The sequence below is a fragment of the Microtus pennsylvanicus genome, chromosome 9, assembly GCF_037038515.1.
Source record: "Microtus pennsylvanicus isolate mMicPen1 chromosome 9, mMicPen1.hap1, whole genome shotgun sequence".
Lineage (NCBI taxonomy): Eukaryota > Metazoa > Chordata > Mammalia > Rodentia > Cricetidae > Microtus > Microtus pennsylvanicus.
This window is the reverse complement of record NC_134587.1, coordinates 104,841,284-104,869,123: the sequence shown is the minus strand read 5'-3', so window position 1 is coordinate 104,869,123 and position 27,840 is coordinate 104,841,284. Positions and strand designations below refer to the sequence as shown.

At 41.6% G+C, this 27,840-nt stretch overlaps 1 protein-coding gene across 1 annotated transcript in view; it reads left to right on the top strand.

Annotated features, from left to right (window-relative positions):
• Positions 1–4,218: 4,218 nt before the first annotated feature.
• Psd3 (pleckstrin and Sec7 domain containing 3) overlaps positions 4,219–27,840 on the top strand; it is a 537,529-nt gene continuing 513,907 nt past the window's right edge. Inside the window, exons 1-2 of the mRNA XM_075986909.1 lie at positions 4,219–4,360; positions 9,868–10,059. The gene's annotated coding sequence lies outside the window, so the exon portion shown is untranslated. The remainder of the gene's footprint in view (positions 4,361–9,867; positions 10,060–27,840) is intronic.

Below are 27,840 nucleotides of genomic sequence, written 5' to 3'. Positions count from 1 at the left end.
CAATAAATCAGGGAAGGCAGGTTACAAATCAGAAGACTTGGGTAAGGTGGAACAAAGTCCTTATGATTCTGTCCAGAAGGTAGAATTATATGCTATTCTTATGGTGCTAAGGGATTTTAAAGAACCTATTAATATAGTTACTGATTCACAATATGCAGGAAGAGTTATTTTACATATTGAAACTGCTGAATTTATACCTGATGATACAGAACTAACCTCATTGTTTATCCAGGTACAAGATTTGATCAGGAACAGGCTTTGCCCTATGTACATAACACACATCCAATCCCATACGAGTCTGCCAGGTCCTCTAGCACAAGGTAATGCAGAAATTGATTAATTATTGATTGGTAGTGTGCTACAAGCCTCTAAATTTCATAAAAAACATCATGTTAATAGCAAAGGTTTGAATAAAGAGTTTTCTATTACATGGCAACAAGCTAAGGAAATTGTAAAGAAATGCCCTACTTGCTCTTTCTATAACCAAACGCCACTGCCTACAGGGGCTAATCCAAAGGGCACTGAAAGGAATGAAATCTGGCAGATGGATGTGTTCCACTTTACAGAATTTGGCAAATTAAAATATGAAAATATGTTCATCACACCATTGACACTTATTCAGGCTTTCAGTGGGCAACTGCTTTAAGTTCAGAAAAAGCTGATTCAGTAATCACTCCTTTATTAGAAGTCATGGCTATCATGGGTATACCTACACAAATAAAGACAGATAATGGTCCTGCTTATGTCTCTAGGAAAATGAAATGGTTTTTTGATTATTACAATATCAAGCATGTTACAGGTATACTATACAATCCTACAGGTCAAGCAGCCATAGAAAGATCAAATCGAACTATAAAGGATATGTTGAACAAACAGAAAGGGGTGGAAAACACCCCCAGAAATAGGTTACATAATGTTTTGTTAACCTTGAATTTTCTCAACACTAATGAGAAGGGAACAACGGCTGCAGAAAGCCATTGGATAATGGAAAAGTCTACTGAACTAAATCAACCAGTTTATTTCAAGGATGTGCTGACCTCACAATGGAAGCCAGGAGATGTGCTGCATTGGGGAAGGGGTTTTGCTCTTGTCTCCACAGGTGAGGAAAAATTGTGGATACTGTCAAAATTAACAAAGGTTCAATTTGAAGAAGAGAAGCCACTTGGAAAAGATAAATAACAATTCATTCACAAGGATGGTGAGCATACTGATGGTAAGAAATACAGATAGGTTGGGGACAGGGTTCTTTTCTTATCTCCACAGGAAAATACCCATCTTCGAAAAATTTAAGGGACCCTGAATATTTAATTACTGATGGATGGACATGTTCTCTAAGTATTAATTTATATATATATATATATATATATATATATATATATATATATATATATCTTATTAAACATTTCTTTATAAATATATAGAGCTGGTTTTGGAATTGGACTATGGCTCAGTCCCTCTTCAATTCCAAGCATGTTGATAAGAGATATCTCAGAGTTTCTGTCTCAGGTCAGGAGCCATAAAATGTGACAGAATAAGAATAATTATGTACTTGATAAACTTTCTTTGCTTTTCCTCACATCTGTGTCTTTCTTTATATGTCAGTATGTGTCCATGTTGTTAATGTTTAAATTTCCCATAACAAGCAACAAATTTTCCTACAGTAATCTTTGAAGTTTCCAGGATGAAGATGGGGCCCCACAATATCAACTCAATCTGGTTATTATGACATCATGAATATTTTTTTAAGCACTAAAATTAGACCTGTTTTTTGGTACCAACTGCACGAGACAATTTCGAATGGTGCACATTTTTGACAACACTCTGGCTGGACCTTCTCAAAACGCTCAGAGACTAGTTACAATTTTCTTAGGTCAAAGGTTAATTTGGGAATTTTACCATCATTTGCTTTCACAGGACCCCCTAAGAAGAACGTTGCCCCCATGTCAGCTAAAAGCAATCTTAGAGGATGACGTCCCCTCTCCCAACAGAGTTTGCCCTCAGGGTTGGGGACATCATTTAGTGATTGGTTTAGGGTTGAGGGGATGGGGAGATATTTTATGGATTTAGGGGTATTTTCAAAAAAAAGGGAGGGATTAACTGGCTTGATGGGATGATTGGTATTTGTGAATTACTGTTTTTAGAAAATTGTATTGGTACTGTTTCTTGTATATTGATATATTGAATATTGAATGTGTGTTCCTACCTCTATTTTTGTATGCTTATAACTTTGTCTATATTGTATTGATACATTTACCATATTACAATGTACATTTTTACCTCTGATATTATTTATATGATAACATTGTTTACATTTGATATGTAATGACATTGTTTACAGTTGAAGATCATTGTCTTCATATATTGCACAGTTGTTTATTCTCTTAGTCTTCAAGTTAGATAGGTATTGAGTATTAATCAGGTCTTTTAGATACATAGAGATTATATTTAGTATAGATAGTATAATCTTCAGCCTCTTCGAAGAGCTGTAGAAAATGGCCTTTAATCTAACCTAGAGTTCTGTGCCAATGAGACACAATTACTCCTGTCAACACCACTCTACTCCCGAGAGAACGTTGAGCACCAAAGACACTCCACTGGGAGCTTGTCTTCTTGGCAGAACTGGCCTTTGGGTTAAGAAAAGCCCATACCTCAACTACTGAAAAAGATACAGAATATCCATAAGTGGATGAAACAGGATTGTCTTATCCTGCCAAGACAGGGTAGGATAGTTCTAAGAAAGTTCCTTGCCTTTAATAATGGTATGTCAGTTATGTTAGGCCTTAGCCAAAGTTGGTTGACTCAACATTACAAACGAGACTTTGGGTGATTGCCCAGGTAGTCAGTTGTCTCTGTCATTTGTTGCACATTTTGGATATCTCTCGTTTGTTAAGTAATATTTATTCCCTTCTCAGATCTTTGACGGAGTTGAAGATTATATCATTGTAGTTACTCTCTACATTATTTAGACTCCTTGAGATAGAATGTTTAGCAAAACTTTTGTTCTCAATATTGTTTGTTATATTTATTATTTGTTATTATTATATATAGTTGTATTTGGTTTAGTTCTGTCTTATTTAGACAAAAGGGGGAGATGTAGGGATAGCACAGCCCCCTTAGGGGGCGTGTTCGCCTCGGGCTAATGTTTACATATAAATCTGGCGAGCATGAGCCCGCTGCCCTCTTTTTTTGTATCTCCTGCTCACCGCTGGATCCCTGGTGTTGTAAGCTATCCCCTCATTAAAATTTGCTGTTTCATATTAAGCTAGCCTGGTTATTACACCAATTACAAGAGATGCTCCAAGAAGCTGGCCTTTGCTGCAGGTAAGCTGAACCCAAGGCCTTCAGTCTTGTACTGAGGATAGCTGGGCTCTTCAGTTTTCACATGGTGAGGACAGAGCTCCACTGTAAGTCTCCCTTGTTCCTGGTCTGAGGTCTACCAGGGTAGACACCCAGTGGCTATGGATCCACACACATGTGGGTGGGGAGGGGGTAGCTCAGTTAGTAGAGTGTTGTCTATCACACACAAAACCCTGAGTTTGATCCTCAACACCACAGACACTGACTTGAGTGTTTGTGCCTGTAATCTTAGCACTCCAGAAGTAAAAAGAGAGGAGGTTCAGAAGATCAAGGCAGTCTTCAGCTGTGTTAGGATCTAAAACAATGTGAGCTACATGAGATTCTCTTGATAGAAAGGGGGCAGGGAGGAAGGGTGACGGAAGTTAGGAAGGAATGAGACTGTATGTGGTCTACTTGTCATCATTTGTTCTCGTGAGTAAATTAGAAACACAGCCTGTACTCTATGTAAGATGCTGCATCACACATGGTGCCACAAAGGATGAAGTGGTCCTTCTGTATTCACGCATCCTCCCAGATTCACTTTTGTTATAGTTGTTTCTTTTTTTGTGTGGTTCAGTTGCACCATGATGTGGGAAGTTTAGTGGTGTCCTGATACCCCCAAGCTTTGGAACATCTTTTGCAAATCTGTCAATGAGAAATGAGCCTTCTAGCCTCCATCTCCCCAGTCTGGTGAAGAGTAAGTGATGGCACCCTGGTGATTCATTTAATTTCTTCTGTCATCTGTTTATTAATCTGTAACTTCCTGCTGAGTTGCAGGGTGTGCTTTTTAAAGAAACCTTACACAGCACAAGTTTTATTTTGGGACCGGAAACACTAATACACAAAGAGGATCTCTGAGAGTTTCAGAGTTCTTCACGGGCTTTCCTCTCAGTAGAAGTTTTGTGATCACTCATGGGCACACCCACGTGCTGGTCAGTGAAGTGGTAGTGTGTGAATGAATGCACTCTCCTCAACTTCGAGCACATAACTATGCACGCCAGGGCAATGAAGGTCCTAACGTGTGGTAAGTACAATCTTGACATTCAGTGTCCACTGGGAACCAAGAGAACTAGAAAACGCTAGAGAAATAGAAAGGTGAGTACCATAGAAGCCTCTAAAAGGAAGACTGAGAGGGACTTTCAGCTAGCATTTATCATAATAAAACGTCTTGGTTCGGTGACTGTGGAGTAGGCAAGGAAGAGCTGGACGGTAGGGCAATAGCTTGACAGCTATTCTAAGAGTTTCTTGCAAATGGTTTAGGCAAGAGGCTCTAAAGGGCAACTTGAGAGCAAAAGGGATGAAGTGGATGGGAGACCTGAGGGATTTTCATTAAGAGACATCATAGTAGGCAGTGAAACAGGAACTGAATCAGGGTGCTGGCTTAGAATTCTCGGGGATGGTGCTGTCTTCAAGTAGAACGGGAAAGAGAAGCAGTGCGTTAGGGGATCTCTGTGGGGTCAATAGGGGACTGTTGATGTTTATGTGCCACCTAAACTGTGAGTACATGATTCGGGGCCATCTAGATTGGGCAAGGACATCATTCAGCTGCAGGTCATTGTAGTTCACAGTTTGAGAAAGAAGTACAGACTAGAAATACACAAAAGAGAAAAGAAGTACAGACTAGAAATACACAATCTGCCAACTTGGAAATATTTTTTTCTCTATGGAACTTCATGACTAACTAGGGATTCAAAGATGTACATATTTTGTACTTCGGAAGTGTTTTACAAGGTTGGTGCCCTCCAGATCACAGCACTTCTAATGGTGTCAGATTCTATGTTGGGTGCTTGGAGATGTTAGGGGGAGCAGTACAGACTGAACATGATCCAGCAGCTGACCTGTAGACTGTGAATGCCTACACGAAAGCATTGCTTGTCTTTCACTGTGAGAGAGCTTTAAAGCTGACAGTTGCAGCTAAGCTGAGGAACACTACACAATGAAGCAGAAGCTCCTCCAGTAATGCTTCTACCAGTCACCCTTAAAAAAATGGAGGAAAATGTAAGTCTTCTACCATACAGGATAATGAAAATTTCCAGGATATCTTTTAGTGAGAGTATCCTTTGTGTTTGGGAATATAAAGATAACCTAAGTCAGCCTTAAAATAAACCTAGCCATAACATCAATGGCAACTCTATCACGAATCTTAGCTTTAAACCTAATACAAAATTTCACTTTCATCCTAAAGTGAATTCTAACACCCAACACTAATGACAAATCTAAGCATAGTCCTACTTTGAACCTAAAAGGAGCATGAAGTCTAACTCTAGCCTTAGCCCCTTAATTGTTCACTAAATATAACCCTAACCTTATAACTGACATTTTGGGGATTAACCTAGTAGGTGAGAATGTTCTTTGGGACTCTACTAACTAGATAAAACTAAAAGTTGACTTTAAGATTAAATAAATAATTTCAGGACAGGTTTTCACAACACAGTCTTTAACAAGATATCACTGGCTCTCCTGTTGTTTCTGATGGAGACAACCAAGGGTATAGTTTATTCGTAAATATCTACAGGACACACTTGATTCTTCCCTCTGACTTCAGTAAGTGTAGTCTAGGAAGAATTGCTATAAAATTTTAGGGAATATTTCTAAGAGATAGATTCCAGTGGAGAAAATACTTTCATATGTAACTTTCACAAAGTGGAAGCTAATCTTTAAAAACTCCTCCAAAGAGCAAGGGTTTTCTATTTCTAGGGCTTTCCAGAGAGCTGGGGTCACAAGCTTCTCTATTTATATTTAAATCCCAATGTGACCCCACCTAGATCTTGCCAGCTAGAACATATCTAGATTAGTCTGGTGATCACCAGGGTGATGTATGGCATGGGACTCTGGGGTTTATAAGCATAAAATAAGGTACCACGCTGTGCTGCACCTGGAAACTCTGCCACTCTGAGCAAGAAAAACGATGAACACACGTACGACATCAGAGAATATGATGAGGCAGACAAAATTCATAGTGTGAAGATCACGAGAACACCAATGCTCTTAAGGGCTGCAGTTTGTGACATAGACCTGGATATTGAAATGACTCAGAGTTACAGATATTAATGGACGCAGTAGACAATATCTTGTCTCATCTCCATAACATTAGAACCTTATCAAAACGTTGTAACATCTATTTAGCTATTCCCAGGCTCTCACGAGCATAGGGCATTATTATTTGCATATGCAGAAGTAAGCTTAGTGGAACTTCTTCTTTACCCCCTGATTCCCCATCAAGAATGGTAGAGATCTGCACTCAAGTTGCACAATTTTGAATGTTACAGAAGCTCCTTCTGTTTCACAGAATAGATAAGGCGTGAACTGTGCCCCAGAGGATCGAGCAAAGTTTAGAAGATCAAGCAAGAAAATCACTTTGGAATGTGAAGGGGATAAGAGCAAGGCAGAAACATAGGATGGGAGTGTAGGCAGATGAACAGCAAAGACACAAATTAGAAACACTGGGAGATGCAGCCCTCCCAGGGCCAGCGCAGGCAATGATGCTTCAAGGAAAGTTGCACAGAGAAGTCACCAGTGTTTTGAAACAGAGAGTTAACCAATCCAAGATGGATCTGTAGCGGTGATCAGGGAAGACTAGAAAGCAAGTCCTAGAGGCCAGCTGGGTGACTTTCAGGTGTGACATCAGGGAAGAGTCTGGAATGTAGTAGTAGAACTTAGTATAAAACAGAAATAAGGGGCTTAGAGAACAATATTTAAGAAGGCAGAGTAGTCTTTGAGAAGAAGGGGTGAAGGAAGTGAAAAATGAAAGAATTCCACATTTTTAATAAGTAGGTGGATGCAGGTAAATCATGTACTCTTTCTGGGTCTCTCAGGAAGAAGTCTGTGGAGAGATCACCCCATGCTGAGAGTATAGAAGCCTGGTGCATGCACAGGACTGTGGCATAAACCCATCACTCGTAATGAAAAAAAAAAGCAATTTTAAAATGGCAAGAAAGGTGATGTTTTCAATAACATTATCTATACTTGCCAGAAATTGGGAAATATCTGAATACTGTACAATGGGGGAAGAGTTTAACGAATTAGGAATATTAGGTTGAACTAAAAACTGTGTTTGAAAAGCATGAGGTGTAAATGCTCACAGTATAAGGGTGGCTGGGAAGAAAACCGGTACAACACTACCTAATATCATGGAGACAGGGTGGGCTTCAAGTTTCCTCTCCCAGGGAGGCACTATCGGCATCCGGTAGCTACAGAAAAAGGAAGGATCAGTTTTCTTTAAGGGTGTGTCCTTGGGGAAGTCTACCATGCTCCAGTAGTAAACCAAACATCCAAGAGTATATAAGCAGCCTAAGTTGAACTCCATGGCTTTTTGTTTTTATTAGTTTGTTTTTTAATGATATAAAGTCAGGTGAGCAAAAAAGTGGGATGGATCTGGGAAGGGTTGAGGAAGATGTAAATATGATCAAAGTACAATGTGTTAAGTTCTTAAAAAACTAATAAAAATAAATAACTATTCATAATAGTTATGTAAATGAAGCAAAATCTGGTTAGAAGGAGCTTTATATGACTAGTTTACATTATTTTGTACATTTAAGAAACCTCCAAACTTTTCATGATGAGTCTTCATATAGCTTTTGTAATGAGAAAATATTTAGGAGAAACTGTTGGTGTTCTAAGTCTTTAGGTGTGCAATGTTTCAAAGCTAACATTGCATGACGAGCAAAGAGTGTGCATTCATGCTGCACTGGCCTTAGACAGCCTAAGTAGGAAGGAATGGTTTCTGATAAATGGCAAAAAAGAGGAGGCCTTCATAGGAGAGGGGAACACAGCTACAGAAGACAATTGCAGCAATAGCAGAGGAGCCACAGTCCTAACCAGCCCAGGACCAGAGTCCTCATCAGAGGCAGGCTGACCTTGGGGAGCTGTTTACAGCTCAGATAAACACAGAATCAACTCCGGAAGCAGCTAAGAAGACAGTTATGCCCTAGTTGCAAACAATACCTCACAAAATACTTCAGGGTGGGGGGGTGCTAACCTCTGGGAGAACTCTGCTAGAATTCCTCTCATTGCCTTCAGGACTGCAAAACACTCTAAGGCAGACACATTACTGAATAAAACCAAAATCATCCATCCAGGGCCACTATAAAATACCTCTGGGAAATGAATTTAGTGAGTTTATATTTAATGGAATATAATGTCTCTAAGAAATAAACTCACATATGTGCTTTGGGAAAAATAATAGGTGAAGGTCAAAATCATGACTAGCTTAGAATATTGGTATTCATTCATGACAATGCTTGTTTTCCTGGTGGGTGAGCCACTATCAGAACACAAAGCCAGCCCTCATCTGAGGGACTGCGGAGCTGGACTCGTGTGCCCTTGCGTGAAGTACACACCACAGTAACTGTCGCCGACAGATGAGCTCCCGATGAGTGGAGCCTTCCTTTCCATGCGGCTTTCCTTTCACTTTAGCTGCTAAAACTTCAGGAGATTTTCCTCAAATTTCTGTTCTTCTCCCCACCCAGATTAACCTTGTTCTCTGTTTTCAGTGCCCTCTTTCCCAATGCAGCACCTCCAGGAAACCCCTAAAATAACCAAATCTAGACAGAATGAAGATGCGGCTCTTTGCTTTTCTTTGGGGGACTGCTTGCTAGGAGACCTTCTCTATGCCTCACGGTGCCTGTCTCCCTGGCGACGGTCACGTTTGAAAGGAAATCATGAGCACAAGTGACAGAGGCAGTGCCCAAATTCCTTGCTAGCCAGAGTCCATTGCTCCTGTCAGTGGCAGTGCCCAAATTCCTTGCTAGCCAGTGTCCTCCTGTCGGAGGCAGTGCCCAAATTCCTTGCTAGCCAGTGTCCATGGCTCCTGCCGGATCTCCCAGGTACTGAATAAGCACAACTGCTCTATATAGAGATGGAGGATTTCCCCCAGTCAGGAGATATTGCCCCCCCCCCCGACTGTCTAGACAAACACAGTGAAGCAAACAGCATTTGGAAAACAAAACCACACACACTGGTTGTAAAGTCTTAATAGATGAACCTTAGACCATGCTTGCATCTTCAAAGTATCAAAGAGGAGGAAGGGGATGAGAGCTGGGAGGATCACTTGACCTTATTTGTAGAAATGAAATAATTAAACTAAGAGAGTATTTCGACTGCAGCTCTCACACTGCATTTTAACCAGAATGACTGTCAAAATAAATTGCAATTTACCACACCGTTTGCAATCAGGACCTCCATAAGAGGCCACTGTTTGTCTAACTTTAGCTAACCCGAGCACTTCCTGTAGTGTGCTTTAGCTGTCGGAGCCAAAGGGTCCAATTACCCTCTGGCTAGCTTGGGAATCCTCTTTCTCTTTCTGCAGAGATGTCTCTTTCTGCGCTTAATACTTCTGGCTTGAAAAACTTACTCTATTGATAAATTTATATGAGCAGAGGGCAAATAGAGTCAGCTCCTTCTATCTGGAGAAAGAAAGGGAGTTCTGAATCCTTTCGTGGACAGTGATTTCTGCTTGCTTGATTACATGTATGTTTCATACAGTTTGCTTGACAAGCGCGCCAGGACTGTGTTTTTCTCATCCATGACTAGGTGTGCAGAAGAGGAGGAAGACCGCAAAGAAAAGAACGTGAAGATTTCGGAGACAGAATGGACTGGGCTTTCACTGTATTGTGGAGTCTGCCAGGATAAACAAACATTCACGAACATTTTGCATTTTAAATTCCAAGCACAAGCTGAAACCCAGAGAGGAACTTCTGTGAGGAGCTAGCAGACTCCAGCTTGGTAAGTCACTGCTTCAGATTGGCACTCTGTGGCAAGCCACTAGCAAGGATGCAGTTTAGAGGGGATGTTTGAGTCCTAGGAAATTCTGTTTTCTCCCTATCCAAGGTTTTACAGAACTAAGAATTCTCCCATAGTGGGAGAGGAGCATGGGGACCTTATAACAAGACTGTTTTGGTGCACGTTTTTCTTCAAAGAATTGGAAAAATATCAATTTTACCAACCTCATCCCTACCCTGGCATAAAAACCAAATTGTCAGTGGTGTGGAAAGATGAAGAAGGTTAATGATGTGCAAATTGTGCCTTTCTTTCAGTATGTTCCTAGATATTGACTCTTGGCACATAGAATTTTCATGGACATGTGCTGAGGGACAGCCTTGTTTATGTGTTCATGTGTGTCTCTGTATGTAGAAGTACATGCACACATGTGTGTGGAAGCCAGAAGACAACCTCATATTTCATTCCTCGGGAGCTGTCCATCTTTTTTTTTTTTTTGAGACAGGAACTTGCACAGTAGACTAGGCAGGTTGGCCAGCAAGCCCCAGGGTTCTGCTGTCTCTACCTCCCCAGGGCTAGTGGATAGCACCACACTTGGCTTTTTTATACTGGTCTTGGGGATCAAACTCAGGTCCACAAGCCTGTAAAGCAAGCATTCCATGGACTGAACTATCTCTTCAGCCTTGAGGGATGACATTTTTTATTTGAAATTTAAGTCTATCCTTTTGTGAAGAAATTTAGACACACTAATAAACTAGAGAAGAAATTTTCCTTTTATGCCCTTTGTTTGATAATAGTGCTAGTGTTAAAGAGATAAAATCATCTGAAATGTGTTGAGTTGGTGACAAGCCAATTATAAAAATAATTATAAGTGATAGAAACATTAGACTCAGGTACCATATGTATTTTTAAGCTGGGTATCTAAACATCAAAAACCAGAATTACAAGTGACAACAAACCACAAAGAACCTTTGCATTATCTTTAAATCTCTTTATAGTTTTATAGTCAGACTCACCAAGTTGGCTTTTTCATGTCCTTTGCCCTCGTCCTATCAGTGGAGAAATATCTAAATGTGAAATTGCTGCAGTTTATAGATACCAGAAGGAAACTTGTTACTAGACATATCAAGTATCCAGTCTCTATGTGGATCAGTTGCTAACAACAATAAATATCACTATTCTCTTGCAAGATGAGTAACCACGCAAAACAACATATGTTTATAAATAATTAGGAAAAATAATTTGAACCCATGTAATCTTGTATTATGCCATGCTTGTTCCTAAGGTGACTAAATTCATACATTAAGTAGCAAAGGCTGGGAATGTTCTGGAATGTAGATAAAATGCCAGCCTACTACCTTAGCCACAGTGAGGTAAGTGGACAGGACAGGAGAGGGGAACACACACAGGCAGGCAGGGTTCAGGAGTGCATGGTATACTTCTGTGGCTGTGATAGTTCTGGAGTCTTAGGAAGAATTCTTGCAGCATCAAGGGATATTATTTCTGCCTTTCTCCATCTGGAAGTTTTCATTTCCCTGAGATAGGGAAGGGAGGGAACTTCCTTGACTTCTTCAGGGAACCCTTTGTCCCCCAAAACAAGGAACTAAAACTTGTAGTATGAAATCCTAAGGAAACCAGAGGAACCCTAGCGGAGGCCTTTGGGATTCCAAAGGGTCCACACTTGAAGGGGCCTAAGGAAACATGAGGATTCCATGCAATTTTGTGTTGAATTTTTAGTTTACAAACTTTGCAAGTATCAGTAGAAAGGGACTTGCATAAGTGGAAGAGAGAGGCTGCCACACTTAAACTGCCTCTGAAGCCAGGGCTTCTGTCCAGCCTGCGCCCCAGATCTCTGAATGCTCATGGTGGCTTTCCAGAGGGTGTCTGTGCAGCCGTGGAAAAGGACATAGGCTTCTTCCTCTTTGGAAACAGATGTGGGTCAGCCTGAGAGACTCAAAAACACTGCAATCGGGTTAGTCTTGGTTCTGAACATCGTGGCCGTGAGAGGAATGGAGGTTTGTCGGGGTGACTGTGAGTTGGCAAAATGAAGACACAAGTGGAGATTCAGAATCTAGGTGTAATGGATTATGGGAAAGAAAAGAGGTGTGTGATAAAGAACTGAAGAGGAAAGAAAATGGGAGGTTGGAAGCCAGAAGTGAAGAAGGCACTGAGAGAGCCAGAAACAGGTGGACAGGAAGGACTTAGGATGACAGTCTGAACTGATTTTGCCTACCGAGTGCGTATCTGTATTCTGGGTGGAAAAGCATGATCATGGTTCCTGGAAGGTAATACTGAAAGACCCTCAGAGAGAACCTTTTTCTCCGATGAAGACCCCAGAACCAGGACACTCCGAGACCAGGCCACAGGATGCAATTAGCAAGAGGTTTATTGAGTAAACACAGGTACCTGCAGGCAGCAAGTCTTTTTGGAGGACTTGCGCGCCTGCAGACTGGGGGGAGGTCTTTTTTATAGGGAAGAGCAAAAAGCAAGTTTACAGAAGCAAAAGTGTGGTTATCGGTTGACCGGAATGAGGCGGGGGCATGAATGGTTTCCTCTCTCAGCAAGGGTGTCAGCAAAAAGCAAGCTTACAGAAGCAAAAGCATGGTTATAAGAATGAGGCAGGGGCATGAATGGTTTCCTCTCTCAGCAAGGGTGTCAGCAAGAAGCAAGTTTACAGAAGCAAAAGCGTGGTTATCAGAATGAGACGGGGGCATGAATGGTTTCCTCTCTCAGCATGGATGCCTGGCAACAGTCATCCTGTTTCTGTCTTATAGCTAACCTGCTTTGTTGATATCCTATCTTATTGACATCTTGCCTTGCAGTCTTCCTATCTCTATCTCCTGCTCTCTCAGGCACATGGGATGTTCTTACGAGAGCAGGCTGGCTGCTGATCCGGAGAGTTTTTTTTAAAGCAAACAGGACGTTTCCCCAGGAGCATGCTAGCTGAGGGTTTTGAGGAGGGGGTCTGTAGGGTCTTTCAATACAAAGGAATGCTCAGACAATTAGAGACATAGTTAGAACATACAGGGTTTATCTTGTATGCCTCTGACTGTGAATACATGTGGGTTCTGTGCCTTGATCCTAGATGCCCTTTCAGTATTGTACTGATAGCTTTAAATGGTCAGCTGGACACAACCTAGAATCCCTTAGTAAGAGTCCTAATGAGGAATTCTGTAGAACAGGTTGACCTGTGTGAATGTCTACAGGGAATTGTCTTAAATGTTAACTGATATATAGAGATCAGCCCATTGTGGGCAACGCTAACTCCAAGGTAGAAGATTCCAATCTGTAAGAGATAAAAAAAATACCTGAGAGCAATAAGGATACAAATTATCTCTTTCATCTTGACTATGGATGTGATAAGACTAGCTGCTTGAATCCCTACTATGGTCTTCCTGGACTGATTTCTCTATAACTTGGAAATGTAAGCCAAACAACCCCACCCCAACTAGAAGAGGAAGGGAGCCATACAAAGATACCAGATGTTCATCCCCAAGTTTGTCACATTACCTGAGGTAGGATCAGAACCTGTGTCCCCAGCTGTTGGAGAAAGCCGCTTGTTGGTTTTCAGTTGCCCGGCTAGTTTAGAACTGAAATAATCACATAGAAACTGTATTAATTAAAATGGCCCATTAGCTCTAGCTTCTTATTGGCTAACTCTTATATTAATTTAATCCATTTTTATTAATCTGTATATTGTCATGCGCTGTGGCGTACTTGATGAAGTTACCAGCATCTATCTCCAGTGGCTCCATGGCTTCTCTCTGACTACCTCCTTTCTCCCAGCATTCATCTTGGTTTTTCCCACCTAGCTCTGTTCCCCTAGAGCTCTCCTATTGGCCCAAAGCAGTTTCTTTATTTATGAATGGTAATCACAGCACACAGAAGGAAACCCCTTATCACCTCCCCTTTTCTGTTTAAATAAACAAAGGAAGGTTTTAACTTTAACATAGTAAAATTACATATAACAAAATAGGTATTAAGCAAGAATTAAAGTTACAATATTTATGTCTACTTTATATTTTATTATAACTAAGGAAAACTATATTATTACTATCTATTTTAACTCTATAAAAGGCTCTTAGAATACATTACCTAAGTAAACAGGAAGTGCATTGTAAGCAACTTCCAAAACTCTATAGAGTTGACAGAGACATTTTTCTACCTGGACAGTCACCCAAAGTTTTTTTTGTACCATTGGGGCATCTACTTTTAGCCTACAGGCACATAGTATTTAGTAAACTTTTTTATGAAGCAGGAAATTTCAAAGATAGTTCTGCCTATATTGGCAGTTTGTCAGTCCCTTTTTTTGTGTGTCCTGCAGAATGTCTAGCAGACTCTTTCATGAAGCAGGAATCTTGAAGGACCATCTCTCACCTTTAGGCAAGTTTAATAGTCATTTTTCTGCAGGTCCTGCAAGTCCAGTTAAGCAGTCCAGGCAAGAGCAGTTTCTTGCCCAAATGGCTAGCAAACTCCATAAGGAGCCTCTTTAATGCTCATCTTTCTTTTGAAGTAACTGGTGCTGCCAGGAGCAGAGATGTCTCTGACATGAAAAGTCCTAATTTCTTAAAACATTTAAATGCCCTATTCTGAAGGTCTCTGAAATATTTGAAGAATACCTAACTGAAATATATCTCTATATATCTAGAAAATTTAATTAACATGACTACAAGCTTGACTATTATAGATGACTATCTATTAACCTATATTTTTAAATTATACATTACATTTTTAAATGAACTGAACAGACAAAATACCTTAATCAAGAGAAGAAATATACATATAACAAAATTGACCTTAAATTTTCATCAATAAATCAAGATACACACCAATGCAAATCTCTGCAACACCCAGCAGTTATAATAAGCTAGGTTTGGCTACACATCTCAGATAGGCTAATTGAAAGAGCCAAATTAATAGAGAAAAGCAGATGAAGGAGGTTAATTAGATGTAGGTACATCTGGAAAGGGGGCAAAAGAATTCAGAGACAGGGACAGTATCCACCCACCCCTGAGACCCCATCCATCTGTTCATCCACTTTTCAGGTCCTTAAATTAGGGCAAAGTTTCAACAGAAAGCAGGAGAAGAGCATAATTAAGCAGCCCATCACTGAGCCATCATTGCCTGGGCTCCCGTCTTTCCCGCAAGGTGGTTCGATAATTCGTTGCTACCCTGTAAAATCCCTTTCCTGGAGACAAGTTTCAGGCTTACCCAGTTGTCAGATTTTTCTTTCTCCCAGCCGAAATTCAGGGGAGAAATTCCCATCAACTAGGGAGCCCTGTTTCAATAGTCCAGATAGCCAGTGCCTTTAGAATGTCTCCATCTCTTCCAGGCAGGCAGGCTACAGTCTGTTTTTGGGTTTCTCTGAGTGTGGCAGATCCTGACAGTGGATTCTTTGGGGTCTGGGAAGACTTTAATATGATTTCAAAAACATTTCTTTGGGTACCTCCAGCTTTATTAAGGTGGGTGTAGATTTTCCTGTGGTCATCTTCAATATCTTCTTTCCCCTCCACGCCTTTGACTACAGCCTATTCTGGATTCTTTCTACCCAAATAAAGCAGGGGCCCTGGAGTCAGACGTAGGGAAACATTAGTAAAGATTTTACAAATAAGCCTTTCTGCTCTTATTTATGGGTCATTCACTGACCTAAGTGAGGAGTTTGCATCTGTACCCAGTCAATGACAGAAGGCAAGGAGCCTTTGGTCTCATCCTGCTCTGTCTTGCTTGCTCTGTGGTACACACTAGCATGTCAAGCCTGTGGCAAGTGCTTCATTGGGCCTGCTAGAGTTCCTCTCATACTAACCTTGTGGTGAGGGAAGCATCTCCCTCCTTTCCCCGGGTGAGGGAGGTGGAAAGGCTCAGCTTTGAAACATATACCTTGGTGGGCTTTGGATTTTGATAGTATCTGGGATCTATTATTTTTCAGCCTTTGATAGTCAGTTAAAAACAAAAATAAAAATTAAAAACCTACTATAGAGAAGGAAGAAATGTCCATCAAACATTATAAGATGGACTGAGATACCATAAGATTTCATAGGAAAACCTAATCATCTAAATAATGAATCCAATATTGAATATGTGTGAGCATGCGTATTCCTGATCGCTTATAAATCTATGTGGGTGTACGTTGGGGCCCTGAGATTGAAATAAAGTATTTTTCTTAATAAGACTCTACCTCATTTTTATTGATACAGGGTTTCCCACTTAACATGGAACTCACTGATTTGGCCAGACTGCCCTGGCCAGCAAGCCCCAGGGTGTTCCAGGCTCTGTCTTCCCAAAGCTAGGATCAAAGGCTATGTTCAAACAGTTTATTAAGTGACAGTTCCTGACACTGCACGCATCAAATAATAGAATCTCTGAAATTTCTTCGAAGCCCAGTTTTCTTTAATAAATTTGATTGGTTTAATAAGCTTAAAGGGCACTTCCTAAATACTTAGAAATGGATGTTTAATTAGTTCCTGCAAATCCTTTGCATATGTAGTGAATAAAAGTAAGATAATATCCTCATTTACATTAAATCATTTTGGAAAATGAAAGACATTTTAAAATAGATTTGATTAATTTTGATGTGTGGAATTTCTATCCATTGCCTTATCTGACATTTCCATTCAGAGCAAGGCTTAAAGAGCCCAATGAAGGTCTGAGACACTGCTTCCAATCTCCTACTTAAAAGTTGTTCATCTTGATGACCATCTTATCTTTTCCTGTCTGTCTTCCATTTTCGATCTTTTTTGTTTGTGTTTGTTTTTGGAAACAGTATCTCAATATGTAGTCCAGGCTAGCCTAGAAATCATAGCCCCACCCTGCTTCGTCTTTCCAAGTGCTGGGCTGTGTAGACACGGGTGAGCCACCATGCCTGATTCTTTCTGTTGCTGTGACTGAATGCCTGTAATGTGGAAATTAATGAAAAGCGTTAATTCATTTCTTGTAATTTTAATACCATATTGTCGGCATTTAGTGAGGGCTTTCTCAGGGCTTCTTCCCGTGTCAAGACATGCGAGAGGGTTGTGAGGTGGAAGGCAGTGAGAGCTGACCGTTAGAACAAAGTCCCTACCGTAATAGCCCATAAATCCACATGCCCTCCCACAGCCCCACAGCCCAGCATACTACACTGGTGGGAAAGCTTGAGAACCCTTGAGCTTTGATGAAACATATTAAAATAATAATTATGATATTGTAGTCTTACTAAATGTTTTCATTTATATTGTCTTGATTGTTCTTTAAACCCATCTCACCAATTAAACAAGTGCTAGCGATGTAACTCAAACTTCACATTTTACTTTATCAAAGTAGACCGAAAGAAACCCAGATTAAAGCACCGATAAAATGGTTAAATTAATCACAAATGATAAATAGTCAGAGTAAGAGGGTAGCTAAAGTTTTTATAGGAAAAGAAATAAACTTTCTGGCCAAGCCAGACTGTTCTTTATATAAAATATAATCTCTTAGGTAATATATAGTCTTAAGAAATATCTCAGAAGCATTACAGCAATAAACTTGAACACTAGTTCATAAAGCAGTAAATGTGCCCGGGAAGTTGAGTGCTACCGAGTCTTGCTCTGTACCATCCTAAGAGATATGGTTATGTAAGAGATAATGAGTACTCCGCCTGTCATACAGGTTTGGAAATTAATGATAGGCTGAACTGTCATTAAACGTATAGTCAAGCTTTGGAGCATTGCCCTTGACCTGGTGGCAGCTTTGCTATTGGAAACACAGCCAATATTTTACACATCTATAGACAGAAACTTTCCTGACAACAACCCTTTAAAAGACGGAGCGCAGTTGCCCTTGTTAGATCAATATTGACACGTAAGCTATTTCCTCATTTCCAGTGAAACTCGCGTTTCTTAGCACCGAGTGTTTGTTGGACTATATTGGAAGCAGTCAGAAAACAGTGTATATATGACCTGATGTCCACCAAAGACTTGATTTCCTGTGAGCTTGGAATGGTTGTCCTCTTGTCTCGGAGGAACTAGAGCCCCCAGAGGGCTGTCCCTGCAGCCTTTGTGGCAGTCAGGCACCCCAGTGGCACAATAGGTGGGGTCATGACAGGGAATTTCAGCAGCTCTGGCAGAAAGTCCCACACTGAAGGTAATCATTACTTTCCTTCAGCCAAGGCTACTTTTGGCCCCTAAGAGAGCAATTAATACAACCGCATTTTATGTTCAGAGCTAAGGTCATGAGCCTCTGTGCTTTCTCTTTCAGACGTAATTGACAAGGCCAATAAATGTAGCTTCTGTCTGAGCGCCTCTTGTCTTCTCAGGTTAAAGGGCTATTTGGTCTGAGGTGCAGTGATTAGAGGAAGTTGATTAAATCAATGGAGGTTCACATTTCTCCTCTAAACTGTAATCCTTGTGCTCCTGTGGTCTTCCTTTCCCTGATCTTCTAGCTCCTGGCAGCAAGTGTGGCTTCCCAGGGTTCTGAGAAGGAGGCAGTTGTGGTCTCCACGTGATATGTCCCCTTTTGGCTCCTGTGTTTGAACACTCGGACTGCAGTTGCCAGTACTGTGTTGGAAGTTGGAACCTTCAGGGGTGGAGCCTCACTGCAGGGCCATCCCATGCGGATGGGCCTTAAGGTTTAACCTGATTCTACTTTCTAGGCACTGCTGGCTTTCTGACTTTGGAATCAGTGTGACAGGGTGTTCCACATACGTGTCCCCATGGGGCTACTACTGCATGCCTTCCCCACCATGCAGATTATATCTGCTCGGACTTTAAACCCAAATAAACCTTCATTCCCTTAAGCTGCCCCTTGTCAGACATTGCCATTACAGGTAAGCGGTATGGAAACTGTATGGTTTTTTTGTCTCTTCCATCTCCCTCTTTTCTATATACGTATTCATTCTTTGCTTATTCTTGTCATAGGGACTATTTTTTCCTACGTCAATTTTTTCATTGACTTTCTGAATTTTTTTATCTTTCTGATTTTCCTCCTTGTGTGGCATTCGTGTCCTTAATCTTCCACTGTCCTCCACACACATGTCCTAGTAAAAGAAAACAGTGGCTTTTTGTGGTAAAGTCCTCAATAAAGTCTGTCATATTCTCTTAAAATGAGTCAGAACACAAGAGGGCTTCTTAGGAGGGCCTCGGCAATCTTGGGGCAATTTCTATTTATTGGTTCTTTAAATGAATTCATATTGCAAATTAGACCCCACTGAGCTATACAAAGTCTGTGAGTCTCCATGGCCCAGCTTCTCCCTTGAGGAGGAGTGGCCCATTCTGCTCTGATGAAGTCATTGAGGAAAGCATTTTGAGGTATAAATTTTATACTCACTACAAGATAGCCCACAATCCCTCCTTGTCACATCTTTGAGCAAAGCCCAGGGTGCCACCCTGGCAAAGCTTGTGCATCAGCTGAGTGTGTTCCCTCACAAATGTCTCAAGCTAGACAACGCGCTGCCCTGTTTCTGTGTGCAGACTGCAGTCGCTTGGCTACTGCTCTCATCTGTCAGCAATCCTTCTTCCTCTTCTTCTCTTCCCCTTCCTCCCTGCTTGTGGAACTACTTTCCTAGGAACTGCTAATAACCTCTTCAAATTGCGCTTTCTGCTTTCTTACAAATTAAAAAAAAAGACACTCATGCAAATACTAAACAGGGGAAAGAGAAGCTTAACTTACAAAATAAGACAGGAGCCTGAGTTGAGTGCAGAAAGCTCCAGAAACCCCAGAATTCATCACAGTCCCTGTGGTCTAGAAGAAAAGGAATCTCAAACCCTAGCTAAGGAGTTGAGCTTTTTATGTTTTCTTTCATTTTTTGCTGATTACATTCCTTGGAAAACAAAGTTTACTCCCAACAAACTGAGCATATTTTAGAGGAAGTAAACATACTGGTTACATTGGCTCCAAACGACCCTTGTTTTTTCTTTTAGTAGATTCAACTTGTAGACAAGTGGGGACATATCTAGTAGTCTCTGAAGAAGTGGCTGTTTCCTCACATGTCTGAATTGTCGAGAGGATCTTCCTGGACTCTGGGCTTCTTTTGTATCTCTGTGTTTTTAGAGTGTTGCAAAGGTTAGCACTGGCCTGAACTGATTTAAAATGGAAGGGTTTTGCTAGGGAAAGGTTGGCTATGTTGGTGGTACTCTGTATTATTTACTCTGTCCTTCAGTCTCTCAAATATTTCTATCACTTACAACCAAACAAAAATTTGTTATTTATTCCTTTGCGTTTGGTTTTGTTTCCCATCTATTTTTTGAGGTAAAGCACTCACTGGTTATTGTGAAAGTTACCTTAGCCCAGCTCATCAGATGACTCCAGCCTCTGAAACTATGTCAACAGTGTAGATGTGGTGTCTTTTGCGCAGGATCTAATGTTTCTCTAGGAATTAAAGGCAAACAGTAATGAACTGAACTAAAGATTTATTTTTTCAGTGTTGATGGCTAAGTAGTCCCAACATGTTCCATGTGACTGAATAGGAGACCAGAGGGCACACACAAAAATATACGACCCTTAGTGGTTTCTGTCTTCCTTAATTTATCCTGCTCTTACCACAATCAGTAGTAAGTAATAAGTATGTTCCTGGAACTTTACGTTTTGTCAAATTTGCCTGGAAGATGTGTTACGGTGCATATTGCTAGGCCTTCCTTCCAGTTTCGGACAGTCTGATCCAGGAAAGCCCAGAGATTTGCATTTAACAAGCTGCCAGGTGCTGCTGCTGGTGTCGACAGTGCTCTGAGGAACGACGGTTCTAATTACAGCCCTGCACGGCAATGAGCACACACAGTGCTTCAAATCAGCTTCTAATTTTACTCTGCATTGTGCAAGAGAAACAGAAAGATTACTCTGGGATTTGCAATTTTGATGAAGAACACATATCGAGAAAGATGTTATTTTTAAGAAACCTAATATCTTAGCTTCAAAGGGTAGCACGTGCAAATCAGCAGAGCCTGGGTTGCTTGAAGGTGATCTCCAGCCAGCGTTGCTTTGGCTGATGGAAGAACAGTGTGTGAGTTAGGCTATTCTTCAGGCTGGATACATTACATATAAAACCTGTTGAATCTACAAGCCTGTTGTAAGGTCCATTGGAATGGTCTGCTTAACAGTTTGAGTCTAATTAGCTGTCATTCACACAGTTCAAAGTTGATGCATCCGAACGATGTGTCCTTCCGCAGTCAGACCACAAGACAGGCAGTATCCTCCTTTGAAAGTTCTGCCTCTAGAATAGAACATCCACCAGGATTCCTCGAATTGCTAATCGTCTAGAACATGTTTTTCATGACTTAGCTTGACTTTTCTCCCCTTATCTGTTAGGTATTTATGGGTTTGAAACATCCTTAAGGTGTTTGCCTTTTCTTTTAATTTTTTTCCGTATGATGTCACATCTGAATACAGATGAGGGATCAAGGAACTGTCACAAGCACAAGTTCAGATCCTACAGAAATAAACAACAAGGGCTCAGGTGATGGTTTGTGGGTAGAGCATTGGCATACAAGTGTGAGTTCCTGAGCTCGGATCCCTAGAGCCCTTATAAGACTGGACATGGTGTTGTATCTATAATCATAGTGTTTCTACAGCAAGGAGGGAGGAGGAAGGAGAATCACAGGAGCTCAAAGGCTAACCAGCCTGAGGTATCTAGTGGCAATCAGGAAACACAGTCTCAAACAGGAAGAAGACTAGGACAACACCCAAGGGTGTCCTTAGTCCACCACAGCCACACTGACACTCACACACAAATAGGCACCGACAAACATGTACATGGAAGACAGAGATAGAGACAGAGGCACAGCCACACTGACACACACAAACAGGCACCCACAAACATGCACATGGAAGACAGAGATAGAGACAGAGGCACAGCCACACTGACACTCACACACAAATAGGCACCCACAAACATGCACATGGAAGACAGAGATAGAGACAGAGGCACAGCCACACTGACACTCACACACAAATAGGCACCCACAAACATGCACATGGAAGACAGAGATAGAGACAGAGGCAGAAAGAGACTACTGCAGAATCACTGTGCTTGCACCAGTGGGTGTGACTGTGGAGGACAGCCCCACAGGGACTTGGAGTGTGAGGCAGAAGGAAGACGAGTCACACTAACATAGGGAAGAGGAACTTTAGCACTGTCTGTGGCCCGTGCTGTGCAGAGCTGATGAAGAACTGTGGGACTAGTTTGAACATTGAGCGCACAGCAGCACAAGTGCCTACATATTATTTTTGCCTTCCAAACCTCTGGTCTCATGCAGCATGACACAAATCCAAAGGTTGCGTGATCACCATTGCTTAGCCCACGTTTTAGGTGAACAAACTGGCCCGGCAAACAAACCAGGAAAGGAAAACTTAGTTCTGGTTATCTGTCCTTTTCTTTCTTGGCTACCTTGTCTGGGTTCTGTCTCTTGGGTTTTCAAGTGGGAACGGGGCACAAAGACAGATATTGCCATTGGGAAGGAGGTGGAAGCACTGGGGAATCTTTTTAACATTGCCTTCTTTCTTCATTTTTTTATCTGTCTTTTTAAACCAACACACACACACGCCATAAAACTTCATCCGACCAACCTTGCTGTCTTCATAACTCATAGAATAGCACTGTTCTCAGTTAGGTTTTTCAGGTTATTCAGTCTCTGTGTTTGTTTCCCTCCCTCCCTCTCTCCATTCCTCCCTTCCTCCCCCTCCCTTTCCCCCTCCCTCTCTCCATTCCTCCCTTCCTCCCCCTCCCTTTCCCCCTCCCTCTCTCCATCCCTCCCTCCCTCCCCCATTCCGTCTATCTATTCATATACTCCCCTTCCCTCCCTGTCATAGTTTGCTTTAAATGTCAGCTTGACCCTACCTAGCCCCATCTAAAGAGCCTCACTGAGTTATTGATAACATTAGGTTGACCTGTGGTCATGTTTGTCAGGTTCATCCTAACTGATTTAATTGATATGGGAAAGCACAGGCCACTGTGGGCAGCCATTCCCAGGTCAGATAATCTTGAACTGTATGCATGAATAAGTCGGGCTGAGCACACAGCCTGTGAGCACGTATTCAGAGCACGTACTCATTCATTTCTCTCTGCTGTTAACTGTGGAGACAACGTATCAGCTTTTAAAGTTACTGCCTTGACCCCCCCCCCCGAGAATGACGGCTATCACTTGGAGTTGTGGGTAAAATAAGCCCTCTCTCCTCAGGGTGTTTTATACAACAAGCACGAAACGCTCCCCATCTCATTCCTACTGTCCTCTATGAAATACTGCAAAAGATGAATGGTCTACCCACACTACATGCAAAATCAACAAGAAAATGGGATTCTAAACATTATTTCCATTTTGGACTATGAATAAAGACTCTTTATGATAATAGATGATATAGGATTTGCCTCATATTTTTAGTAGATACTAAATTATTAACGGTCCCTTCTCCTACCAATTCAATATCGTAAAAACTGACAATGTATTTTCATACTTGTCCTCAATCTGATGGATTATTATGTATATTTATTAAAAACAGAATTTACTGAGCCTGACAAAATGGTAAATTGTTTTTTCTTATAAGCTGGTAAGGCTTTTAAAGTATATATATATATATATATATATGTTTTTTTGAGACAGAATTTCTCTGTGTTGCTTTGGATCCTGTCCTGAAACTAACTCTTGTAGACCAGGCTGGCCTAGAACTCACAGAGATCTGCCTGTCTTTGCCTCACAAGTGCAAGGATTAAAGATGTGTGCCACCACTGCCCACTGCCCAGCACATATATTTTAAAGTATATATATATATATATATATATATATATATATATATATATATATATATCATATAGAGAGAGATGTATACATGTGTGTGTAAACATCCTTTGAAAGTATGTAGACTGAAAGACTGAAAACTAGGTAGCAAAACAAATAGAAAACAGAATAAATATAATTATTAACAAGCTCTTCACGGGTATATAATATTATAAGCTTGACATAGAAAATGCAAGTTAAAGAAATATCTTTTTTCTTAATACTGAATATTTGGAGGCCTATAAATATCCCCTAAAGAACCCAGCTGGTCGTGACCCCCTCCACAGCCGTGTCCTGGGTTGACGTCATGTCTAACAGTGAATCTGAGATGTGGTGGCTCAGGAGACTGAACAGGAACGCAGTTCTGTTCTGCTCTGGAGTGAACGCTGTAGGGTGTGACACATCTCTAGAGACTCCGCGTAGTACATGCTCCATGAAGCACTCCTTAGCGGCTCCCACTCCTGTGATGTGGTAATGGCATCCTTCACACCCTGACAGGAAAGGACCTCCAGTTTACACATGGAGTTGCGGAGTAAGAGTCTTTGGTTAAGATCCCACAGAACCTGGCATTCTGGGTGGTGACAGCGGACCCAAGAGAATTCATCACCGGCTTTACAGGAGATGTTACAGAGAAGCCATGTCAGGTGAGAGGACCCAGGCACTGTGGCTGTTGGGGTCCAGATCCTGGCATCTTGCTGACCTGCTTGAGGGATAGCTGCTGTATCAACCTTTATCCACAGTGCCTGCATAATTCCTCACGTTAAGCGTAGTGTGTCCGAAAGAGACAGAATGGTGGGATACATTAAGCCATAGTTTCCAATAGAAAAAAAATGAGAGGAGTGTGAGATACTGAGCCTGTTTTTCTGTCTGGGAGAAAGAACGCAAAGTCACTGAACTACATACTGATTGATTTAAATGTACCTTTTTATCCACAGGCTCATCTGCGTTCATTGGTTTGATGATTCCTTCAGAAGAATAGATATAGATTTTTGTTTTCCCTTTAGACTTTGAGGAAGGCAAAAACAAGGAGACAGTCTGGTGGTGAGGGTTCAGAGAAGGGACTAGGTTAATTGGGACATGCTGAATCCTTAGACTTGCATGCTACTTCTATTTATCAGTGATACAGATTACAGTAGAAATATGGAGGGTCGATTTCATTTCAATGTACTGGTTATCGAGAACATCACAAACGTAAGCTGGGATACCTGCTGTTTGCCAGAACGTCACAAAATATGTAGACAAGAGAGGCCTTTTTCTTGCCTGTGAACTTCGGGGAGTACCACAAAATTTCACCATGTGAGGGAAGTCTCACTCTGATAAATGTCATGTTTGTTTAAGGGGTAGAACCCCTCTGAAATCACTGTTATTTAGCTTAGTAACTATAGTTGTGGGGCTTCCATTAGCCCCCTGTGCCAGCTTTGTGTCTCCCTGGCCTTACTTGGTTCCACTAACGTGCTCTCCGAGTGAGTGAGACTGGTGGGGAAAGAGAAGTGGTCTGGGAGGAGGTGACAGAAACATAGTTCTCAGAGCAGAGGCCAGAGAAACCAGGCTGGAATGGTTTCCATTTGTACCGGGGACATGTGGCGTGCAATTAGGTCAAGAATAAGCAGTTCACGGAATCTTTGAAAATTAGATAAATCATATACTTTCAAAAATGTGACTAGGACATCTAATCGTGTCTTTAGTTAATATTGCCAATAGTTTGAATGATGGCTCCCCAAAGATATGCCACATCCTTATCAATAGAACCTATCATGGGTATGTGTGTGTGCATGTGTATGTATGTGTATGCATGTGTGTGTCTGTGTGTATCTGTGTGTGTGTGTGTTCTCTTGTGTACAAAGCCAGAGGCCAGCCTGAGGTGTTGTCTTCAGGAACACCAGCCACTTCCTTTGAAGTAGGCTGTCACTAGCCTGGAGCATCATCTGATGTTTTGGGTCTCAGATTGGCAAGTTTGCCCTGTTGAGCTCCATACGCACTTGCTCCAATTACAATAAGTTCTTTTTATTGATTTGTTTCTCTGGAGAATGCTGACTCCACTCACTCTGGTCTTGGATGCCTGCTACCCACACCCAGCCGGAAGGCAATCGATGATATTCACATCCTGGTCTCAGAGCAATGTTGATCAGGATTAGCTCAGTGCTGTGGCTGCCAAGGAAAGGGGGAAATGGACGTGGGTTAAGTGTGGGGCAGTTCAGAACGGAAAGACCAGAGCTTGAAAGACCCTCAGAGAGGACCTTTCCTCTCTGATGAAGACCCCAGAACCAGGACACTCCGAGACCAGGCCACAGGATGCAATTAGCAAGAGGTTTATTGAGTAAACACAGGTACCTGCGAGCAGCAAGTCTTTCGGAGGACTTGCGCACCTGCCAACTGGGGGGAGGTCTTTTTATAGGGAAGAGCAAAAAGCAAGTTTACAGAAGCAAAAGCGTGGTTATCGGTCGACCGGAATGAGGCAGGGGCATGAATGGTTTCCTCTCTCAGCAAGGGTGTCAGCAAAAAGCAAGCTTACAGAAGCAAAAGCGTGGTTATCGGTTGACCAGAATGAGGCGGGGGCATGAATGGTTTCCCCTCTCAGCATGGATGCCTGGTAACAGTCATCCTGTTCCTATCTTATAGCTAACCTGCTTTGTTGATATCCTATCTTATTGACATCTTGCCTTGCAGTCTTTCTATCTCTATCTCCTGCTCTCTCAGGCACATGGGATGTTCTTATGGGAGCAGGCTGGCTGCTGATCTGGAGTTTTTTTTAAAGCAAATAGGACATTCCCCCTGGAGCATGCTAGCTGCGGGTTTTGAGGAGGGGGTCTGTAGGGTCTTTCAAGCTGATAGACAAATTTTTATGTAGAAGGTGGATTCTGAACTCTTTTTATCAATGAAAATATGCCTGAAAGTCATTTAATAAAGTTTCCATAACAGCATCAGCTTCTATTCAGATTAAGATCGATTTTACTGCACATAGTATAAAGATTTATTTAATAAAATTATAGTAATTGAATTAATAGCTATATGAAATATTTGCATGCGAGGCACTATAATAAATATATTTCTCTGGATATTTTCTTCATAAATATTAGATAAAAGTGCAGTGATATGCACTGATTTACACCAAGGAGTCCAAATGCATATCCAATGGATGTAGGCATGGCTACCAGCTGCTCCAGCGGGGCTCTAAGGATTAAGTGCTCTGGCCTGCCACAATGAATTGCACACATTCCATATAATCCCAGGTGTTGTGAGAGCAACACTGGCCTTGTGGTCAAGCCAAAGCCACTCATGGGCAAATAAACCAACTCCCTGACTCCAACAGTAAAGATTGTTTCTGTCTTCTTAGAAGGAGAAAAGCTCAGTTCTATCAGGTTCTTCCAACAGCCTGCTCTAAATTTTCCACTGCCCTTTTCCCCAGGACCAGACCTGAGAAGGAAGTTAAACACAGAGGTAAACTCAGGAGGTCACAGACTGAACATGAATCTGGCCTGGGAGGAGTCGGAGGCGTTCAGCTTTCCTCTGGTAGGAAATTCTACTCTCTGCATCTTGCTGAGCATTTGGGGACATTAAAGAGGCCTGTCTTCATTTTGTCACAAATCCAGGGCTGTCATGGGAGGGGGAACCAAAAGCACAAGTGATACAAAATGAAAAACTCATGATGGTCACAGCAGGCCAGGGAGCATCTCCCAGCCCTGGGCCTGTAATAGGAGGAATAAGGTCAAGGTCAGCAGGAGGAGTGGGCTGTAGAATCCACTACTCCACGTCTTCTCCTGGTTGGCTCTTGCCACTGGCTGGCCAGAGATGGATGTTTGGGCTGGGTGATGGCTCTCTAGACAAAAGTGAAGCATTTCCACTTTCGTGACTTATGTGATGAAGGGCTCTGTGTTCCAGTCTGAGCTTTGATGGCGTCCTTCAGGGTTCACCATTCTTGTGTTTCTCCAATTAAAGAACCCAATGAGGCACTGAACTCCAAGGAACTAGAGATTGCTTGATCTCCCAACACCCAAAGGAGAGAGAAAACAGAACCTACCAATGTAAATGGCCAACAAGTCAGCAATGGCCAGACCTCTATACAGCTTTGTTA